Here is a 10,788-nt window from a genome sequence, read left to right on the forward strand (position 1 = left end):
GTTAGGACAAAAGTACATTGCAGTGCAGCTAGTAGATCCTATATGCCAGATGGACACTTTGCGCCCGATTAGCTAGTTCCACTCCACAGCCTCGCAGACACATGTGTACCCATAGCCTGGAAGGATGGTGGGTCTGAGATTATTAATTAACAAAAATGACAAAAAAAATGACAAGTTGTTGTTGACCGATTTGAAAAGTATTCGAAAAATGTGAGAGAGATTAGCTGCTGACAGACACATGGAAACACACAGACACACACACAGGAGTGATTTCAATATCTCCACCTGCCTGGCTGAGATCAATAAAAAAAACTGGTATGTGAGTCACTGTGTGTGTGTGTGTGCGTGTGCGTGTGCGTGTGCGTGTGCGTGTGCGCGTGCGTGCATGCGTGTGTCCATAGCAGCATCACAACACAAAACTCTTACTCAACAATAAAAGGGAGGTGGGCAGGTATCATGGTGAACCATCACAAAATTAACCAAAGCAAGGCAAGCACATCCGTTTTAAATGGGGATAGATTGCATGTATATCTCTAGGCGCTCAGTGATGCAACGAGAACGAGTCAGCAGAAGAGTTGGGTACATGAGACACTGCAAACTTATCAGCAAGCGTAGGCCATCTGTTGTAAACAGGGAAAGGTCTAACTGACGGTTTTAATTTGGCAGCATCAGTCAGACTCATTTTCGGTTAGGGTAGGTCTCTGATTTGCCAGTGCGCTCACAGCGCACACTCACCGGATATCTGTGGTTACAATGCCCATACTGATTAGCAGCACAGTTTGCAACTAGGAAAACTTGAGTGGGAGTACTAAATAGAATGCAGTAATAATCGCAACCTTTGGCGATTAGAATAGCCGAATACATCAGCCAAAGTTGTAATCTCAATTAATACAGGATATGATTAATTCAATTGTGCACTACTACGTCTATCCATTATCTATGTCAGCCGGGCTGTGTGTCCACTACCATATAGGTCTGCCACGATTACAAATTTAAGTTGACAATTAATTGTCACTCAAATAATTGCGATTAACGATTTTATTGTGTGTTTGGCGTTGAACACTGGAACATTTGAAGCCTTTTAGGCTTCGTCATCAAAAATTGCACAGGGCAGATAAGACAAATAACTTAAATATGCAAAGAAATTATTGACCTATTAAATAATGTTATACATGTAAAAATAGCGGAAATCGTGACACGTTGTAAGCTTGTAGATCTGCTATTTCTGCTTTTTTTATATTTGAAAAGGTTGCGGTTAATGCGGGTAATTGCGGTTACCTCAAATAATTGCGATCAGACGATTATGTAATAATTGTGACAGGCCTACTACCATCCCCACACCCGAATAGTCGGCTGTCAGTCGAAATTGATGCCCTCAGTTGACTACGGAAATTCTTAGTCAGGGACAGCCCTAATGTCTGTCTATGTTCTGCACTGCTGCACTTAGGGGAAATATTTGAGATCATTATTGAGATTTCTCATGAAATGTCAGCGCTGGGACAGATCAGGTACAGATACAGTAAGTGTACACAACTATTTATGGTATTCTTCAAAGTAAACATCCATGTCCAACATGTTTTGTGTTATCTGTCACAGGAAGTGCATTTTGAATCAAAACAGACTTGATGTGCAAACTTTTTTAAAGGACAATGTCAGCACTTGGCAAAGAACACTGTGCAAAACAATGACCTAAATGTAATAAACATCTTATAACATAATGTTATGGTCACTGGTGTTTTCTTGTTTCTAAGTGTATGATGTAACAATGCAGGTTGTGAGTTCCAGCGTTAACCCGTGTCTATGTCAAATGTTACGTGCCAATCTGAGGACTAGTAGGTGCTACCGGTGCCACCCTCTTGACCTGTCTGCCAACCACAGGAATACCTGCTTTAGGTGGCAGGTGTGGTTGAGAAGGTGGTTGCCCTATTCATATGTGAGGCATACTTGTTCTGAACGCAGCAGTGGTATATACTGTATAGCAACCATTCCCTGTTGATAGATACTGTGGCAAGGCAAGTACCACAGTGGGAAGCATTTCAGTGGAATTAACCATAGATTCAAAAAGCTGTTTCAGAGGCCTTTCTGAAACAGCACTAGTGAACTGTAGACATGTAAGACAAAGTGAACTATCTAAAATGAAATGAATGAACGTGCTCTGCTAAAACACACTCAGGGAAAAGTCCCATTTCTGCACCACTGTACTCTGGATCAGCTTTTGAAAAACGCTTTAATTTGGGACACAATTAAATGACCAGCAGCTGCCTGCATAGAAAGAATGAAACCACAATACATTTTAACCAAATCCTTGGGTTCTCTCAACCAACACACACACACACACACACACACACACACACACACACACACACACACACACACACACACACACACACACACACACACACACACACACACACACACACACACACACACACACACACACACACACACACACACACAATACAGACTGATCAAAACAAAACAAAACCTCAACCTAGCGTTTCTGTGCCAACACCCACGTAATCTCGTCTGTGCATTGGTTGAAAGGACCTGGAGGCCCGCCTCCAGATACGCATGATTGGCTAGTCCGGTCTGTCAATCGACGAGCCTCGCTCCATAACAAACATGGCCCGTTTCAATCTAGGTTGAGACGGAAGATAAACAATGTGAAGGCCCGTGTCCGTGGCCTACATATTTGTTTTACAGATAATACCACATTCACGGCCCAATACACCGCTTATGACAAACATCAAGGTGGTGATTGGTCACTACCAACAATAATAAAGCGATAATAGCCACGTGAGAAACGGGGACATACTGTTCAATATTGATGATCAAGTGCATGCTCTCATAAACTACTACCTAGCACATGCTTATAGTTCACAATCTAAACTTGGAAATCAAACTGAACCAAACATTAAAATATCTGCAACGACCTTGTTATCATCGACAACATTAATGGCAATAGAATTTATTTTTGTTTACTTTCCACATGTCTGCGATCATGTTATGAAGGGGGGCGTGTACCAGTGAACCCATTGCACTAGACTCTCTCTCTCTATTCCCTTGACCCAATAAAGCTCCATCTAATTGCAACATCTCATCATAATCACTTCAATGTTTGCACAATAAACAACAACACCAGGGATTGCGTTGATGATTTTTTTTTTGTTGGACGAATAACAACAACAACAACAACATGGAGCCTGGATTGTGTAATAATTACACAAGACGATGCATGTGTGCTTGCTTATGTAAGTGTGTGTAAACGGCTTCCAAAACAAAAGCCCCGTTTCTGATTCCCTTTGGCCCAAACCGTTTGTATGCGGAACTGGTCCGTGCCTTTGCCCCTCCAGCCAGGCACATTATATCACAGTATGGCCTCCAGTCCGCTGTCCCCCGCCCCCTTCGACCAACAACACACACGCACACTCACGCACGCGCGCACACAAACACATACAAACACAAACACACATGCACACACACACATCTAGACTAATAACAAGCTAGAACCAACCCATACCCCCCCCCCACCCCCCCCCCGGACAGCCCGTCCATCCCAGCAGCTCCTACACAAAACAACCAAAACAACCGCTGCAAAAGTTGTCCAAACGAGCCCCCCCACCCCACGTACGACCACCCTACTCACTTTTACCGTCGCCCCCCACTGTCGCTGGGTGTCACATATAGGCTCCTTTATGTTGAGGAGAACAAGGCCATTCTCTACAATGGAGTCCACGCTGCTGAGCTTTTCCTCCTCGGGTTTGTTTTGTTTTTCTTCTTCCTGACGGGTTCCTGGAAAGCGCGTGACTGCCACCCCCCCTCGCACCCCCCGCTCACGTGACCCCCCCGTTGGCCAATGGCGACGCTCAGAGAGGCCTCTGGGTTTTTACAGAACGAGCTAGAACGATCGAGAATGATTGAAGCCTCAGAAGCCTGGTGGTTAAACCTGGCATTGCAGAACTTCTGCATTTAAAACGCTACTACGCATGCTTCTATCGTCTGAAACGCGAGTGCGCCTGCTCTATTGGCTCCAATGTTGGAGTCAATCAATCCAGGAAGCAAATATATTTCTGGGTACTTCATGCGCTTGTGAGCAACTTCCATTGAAATTAAAAGGTGGGGGCGAGCCGTCCGTTCTCTAGATATATTATAACACTATGTTTTAAACCCCCCTCTCTCTCTAGACAGACAGACAGACAGATAGATAGTATAGATAGATTAAGATAATAATAATTAAGACAACAATATCAATAAAGAAAATTAACAAACAAAAAATAAATAAATAAAACACTTACATGGTCGCTCAAATGGTCCTAATATGTCCAATACTACATGGTGTTATTCATACTTGATATTTATTTTTATTTAGACCATTTTTTTATTTAGACCAATATGCAGTTTTACTGCATACTGATATGTCTACATTGTATAAATTAATGTTGTAGACTCTACAACATTAACTTACTCAAACATTTACACTATATTTATATGCTCTACATGCATCAAACACAAAATAGTTGCTGTGTTTTTGTTTTACAAACATGTTTATTAAAAATATAACCGTTATCTTAATGTGTTGAAAATCAATTTTATTCCAGGACTTCAGTACTATAGCATTGGCCACAATGTACACGCAAGGCAAGCACAGAGAGAGAGAGAGAGAGAGAGAGAGAGAGAGAGAGAGAGAGAGAGAGAGAGAGAGAGAGAGAGAGGAACAATACATTTTCCATCAATGTGAATCAAGCTGTGTAGAAAAGGGTGATGCAATCAGATGTCAGAATGATATAATTGCCTGAATTATCAGTGCAACATCACAGACATCAGACAACACAGCAACATTTAGGGAAGGCAAATTTAGGGAAGGGAAGGCAAATGACTCAGCATTTAGAGTAGACCATGTGGCACTGAAATGCTTTCATTCAAAACAACCCCCACCTCTCTCTCTCCTCTCTCTCTCTGTGTCCCTCTCTCAAAATATTTCTGTTCAGTATTACTCGGGGGAAAGACATGAGAATGAAGAGTGATCACATAGTACCTGCTCTGAGAATAACTCGGTATCAGGCTATCCCTCAGCTGTGACCAAGTGAACAAAACATCACAAGACTCAGAGGCACTCTCTGACTCAGGATGCAAACTTAACTTTCATCCTTCTGACAACAGAGGGTGGCTATGCAAATAAATAAATAAAGTAAGTAAGTAAGTAAGTAAATACACATACATACATACATACATACATACATACATACATACATACATTATTAATAATAATCTAACTATAAATGCACAAAATGTCTGTGTGTGACTGCGTATCCGTATAGTTCACGCATCTCGTGAACCGTCCCACCGAACAACTCGGCATGAGTTAACACAGCTTTCACCATTGGAATTGTTGTATTAGGAATAAAGGTTAGGTCTAGGCATAATGTTTGTCACCCCCATCGAAGCGGACCACTCGGCCAACTTGGTGAGTATAGCCCCTAATAATAAGTTAGGAAGTAGTTAGGCAAAAAACAGTTACAACGATGGAGGCGCGCTGTCTAGTGGACTTGAGCAACGAGAGGCACTGCCAAGCGAGCAGCAGGTCAAATGTTGCGAAGTCCGCTAGAGCCGACTCAGTGCCGTTCGAGTTATGTACCAATAGGGACAGAATCGTAAATTATCGACCCCCGAGGCAGTGCTAGCGCCGCGCACTATTTTCCACCACGGAGGAAAGCCGGCCAGTGCTATCCTCTTGGAATGACTGCACTTATGCAGCCAAGTTACTACAATCGGATATGAAAACGACACGCGCCATTACGAAACGTACACATTGTTAGATTTTGTGGGTTTATTTCGTCATAGCGCAGCAAAGTATTGTAGTGCAGGTAATTGCAACAACCACCGATCTTATGAAAATTTTAAATGGGGCCGTCAAATATTCTAAACGTTCTGCTATTCTGCCAATAATCATATTGTTTGAGACACACATCCGAGTTTCTGCCTATTCGCTCATACTAGGACATGACGTATGTGTAGGCAAAGGAATATAGGTATATCCGGTTGTCCAGAACCAGCAATCTGACCAATATGCCCATATATAGACACATATGGAGATCCAAAACCGCGGGATACACATATGCCTATATATGGGTATCAATATTCTCATATGGGCATATTGGGACTGATGCCCATATATGGGCATATACTGATGACATCAGGGATCTCCATATATAGGCATTAAAGGGAAAAGGACAGACAGATACAGATATCTTCATATATGGGCATAAAAGAGACACAGGCCTACAGATAGACAGACAGATACAGATATCTCCATATATGGGCATAAAAGGGAGACAGAGAGACAGACGGGTGAAACAGGTATCATTCCCGAGTAGGCTGGCACCCGCTTTAGTATATTATCTTCTATATATATACAATTTGAATCTGTCTGTATGTACGTTCACAAAACAAACCAACCTGTTACCAAGACGACGATGACGATGAGACGGTCGTCCCGAATATGGACACAACGCCAGTGTGACGTAATCTCACGACAGCATGACATCACATCCTACCTATAAATTCTAGGATGCCGTCAGATCGCACCAGTTCGACGGCTTTCATAGTGATAAATAGTGATAAATAGTAATAATCTATAACCATAGAAAGAGTCATAAATGCTCATAATCATTATAGCTCTACTTATCCCCTCAGTTATCCTCACCTGTATCCTCATCGTTCCATGTATTGTTGTATCCATGGTGACGTGTGTCCAGCATCTCCGCCGGGCCCAAAGAAGCAAGGCCCTGCTGAAGAAGCTCCCCCTCCAGAGGTACAAGACAGGGGACAATGTGAATATCAACGTGTGCTCCATCTGTCTCAACGGGTACAAGAACGGAGACTGGCTCAGGGTCCTGTCATGTTCTCATGCCCACCACAGTAAGTGTGTGGACCCCTGGCTGAAAATGAATTTGACGTGTCCCTTGTGCAGGCAGAAGGTGGAGGTGGAGGAGGAGGAGGTGTAATCTTCCAATAGTTGTTTTACAGTGTGGCTCTGAGAAGGGCGCTTAACCATCTTTAAGATGGCTAATATGATCAGTCGGATCGCCATATATCATAAGGGACGCATATCACGTAGGTGTTGCGCACGTATTGCACAATAATGTAGTCATATAGGAGCATATTTTCCAGAACCTCAGAGCCAATCAATATGCCCATATATGGGCATAGATGATATCAGGGATCTCCATATATGGGCATAAAAGGGAAACAGACAGACAGATGGTACAACGGGTACTCTGACAATGGGTACAACGGCGATTGCATAACCAGGTGGGGCGTGCATTTCCAACTTGCACTGTTCCTGATTTCCATCGTTCCCGAGTAGGCCGGCGCTGCTGCTGCTGCTGCTGCTAATAATAATAAATATTATACAGGGTGAAGACTGCATCTAACCTTGCATATGGCTTCATCAGTTAGATAACCTAAGGGGATCATTTGTTTATCACGATATCCATAGCCTTATTTACTCACCAAGATGAACTTGTTTTTATTTTATAAAAACATTTGTAAATACGGATAATGGTGGTGAACAAAATGGTAGTCACAAGCTCAAGTTAATAAAAAAAAATCATTGGTTAAATATTTATAATTATAAAAACCCACAGACCGACTTTAACCACTTTCAACCTGGCATATGGGCATGTCATTGTAGGTGGAAATCTTCAAAATCTTAAAAGAAATCTTGTTGCGACACATTTTCTGTATCATTTTTGGCACATCATAGTATAAAGTAGAGCAAAACAACAACATGTTTTAAAATCCTGATTTACTCGGGATGGTTTGCTGAGAACTAATTCTCTTTTTCAGGAACGCCTTGCTTCACACTCACACACATTAAAACCTGCTCCACTGGAGTAGTTTGGGGTTCAGTGCCTTGCTCAAGGGCACTTCAGTGGTTTTGGGGGAGGAGTAAACTAGTGGTCATTCACTTCCCCACCCTGTCTTTTTCTTTCTTTTTTTTATTCTGAAAAACTTCAAATATTTATTCAAAACTTACAACAAATGTATGTTGCTATATACTGTCTTTCTCCCAAATGAAGTCAGCGTGGGTCGGATTCTGTAGCTAGCGTTATTTATCTCCTTATAAATGATGTATGATGACCACTGCCCAACCATTTTTTTTCGGATAAATGATTTCATTCATTCGGAGGGGAAATGAAAAAAAGGCTGTCCCATTGATGGTTATTGACTGCCACACCTACAGTACCATTGAGCTCTATGTATACTTCAATGTATGGTGGTACCGAAAATGGCAGATCTACAAGCTCTCTACAAGCTCGCAATGCATTGCATCCACAAGTGTTGTGGGCTTGTATATCTGTCTTCAGCATGCGGTACGTGCATAAATGAAGCATTATGGTAACCTCCCACCAGATCGTTGCTCCTCTCTCTCTGTAAGCATGCAGTAGCAGCCTGATTTGGTTATAGTAGCCTACAGCGTGGATTGGAATGCTCTGTGAGATCATTATGGATCATCATCATACATGTTTCACAAATGCCGGTGTGTCTTAAGACTATCTAACCTACTGAAACTCTTGTCACACAGTTTACATTGGAAAGGCTTTTCTCCAGTGTGCACACGCAGGTGTGTCTTCAGGTGACCTAAGTCATTGAAACTCTTGTTGCACTGTTTACAGAAGAAAGGTTTTTCTCCGGAGTGGACACGCAGGTGTGTCTTCAGGTGACCTAAGTCATTGAAACTCTTGTTGCACTGTTTACAGTAGAAAGGTTTTTCTCCAGTGTGGATACGATGGTGTTTATTAAGACTGTCTAAGACACTGAAACTCTTGTCACATAGTTTACAGTGGAAAGGTTTTTCTCCGGTGTGGACACGCTGGTGTATCTTAAGACTATCTAACCTACTGTAACTCTTGTCACACAGTTTACATTGGAAAGGCTTTTCTCCAGTGTGGACACGCTGGTGTGTCTTCAGGTGACTTATCTGATTGAAACTCTTGTCACATAGCTTACAGTGGAAAGGTTTTTCTCCGGTGTGGACACGCTGGTGTGTCTTCAGGTGACTTATCTGATTGAAACTCTTGTCACACTGTTTGCAGTGGAAAGGTTTCTCTCCAGTGTGGATACGCTGGTGTTTCCTTAGATTACCTAATTCATTGTAACTCTTGTCACACATTTTACAGCGGAAAGGCTTTTCTCCAGTGTGGATACGCTGGTGTCTGTTCAGACTACCTGACGTACTGAAACTTTTGTGACACTGTTTACAGATGTGAGTTTTCTTTCCTTTGTAAATCGTCAGATTTTTCTTTACATCTCCTGGTTGAGTTAAAATCTCGGTAAACCATTGATGACTTTGAGATTTTGGTGGGTCTGTGTCTCTTTGTTTCCGGCTGGTTACAGAGCTGAATATTTGCTGACTGGCCTCTGAGCAGATTTGTCCACGTCTCATCGTTTGGCGGTTGAGGTCGTCGTGGCTTGGATGAGACGTGAAGGTACACTCAGAACAGGAGAGCTTAGTCTGGGAGGATTGGGACCACACTCCTCCCAGGAGTGGCGGTTCATGGTCGGCGCTGCTGCTGTACATGGACTGTGATGGGAACAGAGTTGTAGGTTCTGTTGAGGCTGGAAAATGTGCCCTCACTATCTCCCTGTATTCTTTGCTATCTTCTGGTCTCAGTGGAATGAAGTGGAAGTCTAAAGTAACTTCACACCTCATATGCTGAGCAGAGCTTTGGTCTGACCTCACTCACAACATAATCGGTTGCCATGCATGCCTAGCAACATCGATGTGTGCAGGATTCCGCCCCCTCCATAATTGGGCAAGAGTGATGTCATCAATATAACATCATCACCATGACGGCAGAGATCCACATGGAAGCCACGCCATGTCTTTTTAATTTTGTGTGTTTATCATTTACTAATTAGTCAAGTAAATGACAGTTTAAGTTAAGTTTGCGGTACAACACGATTTTAAACGACTCGACAGAGACTCAGCGACGGGTGATTATGACGCACCGCTCGTATCAGATATATTGCCAGAATGAATCAAATGTCCAAATCATGGCAGAAATAGTCACTTGTTGATATTCCCAACAGCTTTATTGAATTCCTTGACCCAAAAAACATATATTTTGACATGAAGATTGACCTTCTAAGTGGCTTGGAAACCGAGATATTGGCACTTATAGATATTACATGGTGGCCATCTTTGAAATCCAAGATGGCAACCTTCTGCCATCTTGATGATGTGGCTCCCCGTCCAAAATGAAACTTATGGTGATGGAGAGCATGTAGAAAAAATGTCAGCCGTGTCGACATTTTCCTAAAGTCTGGTCCTATAAGCAACCTGACTAACATAGCAACAAGAACCCCAAAAGGGGTTGCCTTCCTGAAAGGTATAGTTACAAAAAGGGATTCCCGCCCAAAATGGGTTACTACATTTTGTTTGACCCCCTGCAGCCCCCTCAATGACCCTTGGGGGTTCCTGGACCCCACTCTGAGAACCACTGGTCAAGCTACTCTGACTGGTGAATTACTGTACTTGAAAAACTCAATCCATCGACAGGTTCAGAGGAAGAATCCATCAAGACACCTTAACGGAGCTAGCTAACGCTAGTGGTTCAATGTCACGATCTTAGTGTCAAGTGTAGCTTGACACTTAGATAATTCTACAGGAGCAAGTCAAAGGAAATGAATAACCAATGTTTTCTTTTGGCTAACAGAAGTTGACAGCATGGCCACATTATATTAAGAAACCCTGTTATGTTGAGAATGAAAACTTCTTTGTGA

The 10,788-nt window shown here is 42.6% G+C and overlaps 1 protein-coding gene across 1 annotated transcript in view; it reads right to left on the bottom strand.

Annotated features, from left to right (window-relative positions):
• crebrf (creb3 regulatory factor) overlaps positions 1–3,775 on the bottom strand; it is a 31,515-nt gene extending 27,740 nt beyond the window's left edge. The window contains exon 1 of the mRNA XM_084073296.1: positions 3,647–3,775. The gene's annotated coding sequence lies outside the window, so the exon portion shown is untranslated. The remainder of the gene's footprint in view (positions 1–3,646) is intronic.
• Between the last annotated feature and the right edge of the window lie 7,013 nt (positions 3,776–10,788).

Source organism: Gymnoscopelus microlampas, assembly GCF_963454915.1.
Source record: "Gymnoscopelus microlampas genome assembly, chromosome: 12".
NCBI lineage: Eukaryota > Metazoa > Chordata > Actinopteri > Myctophiformes > Myctophidae > Gymnoscopelus > Gymnoscopelus microlampas.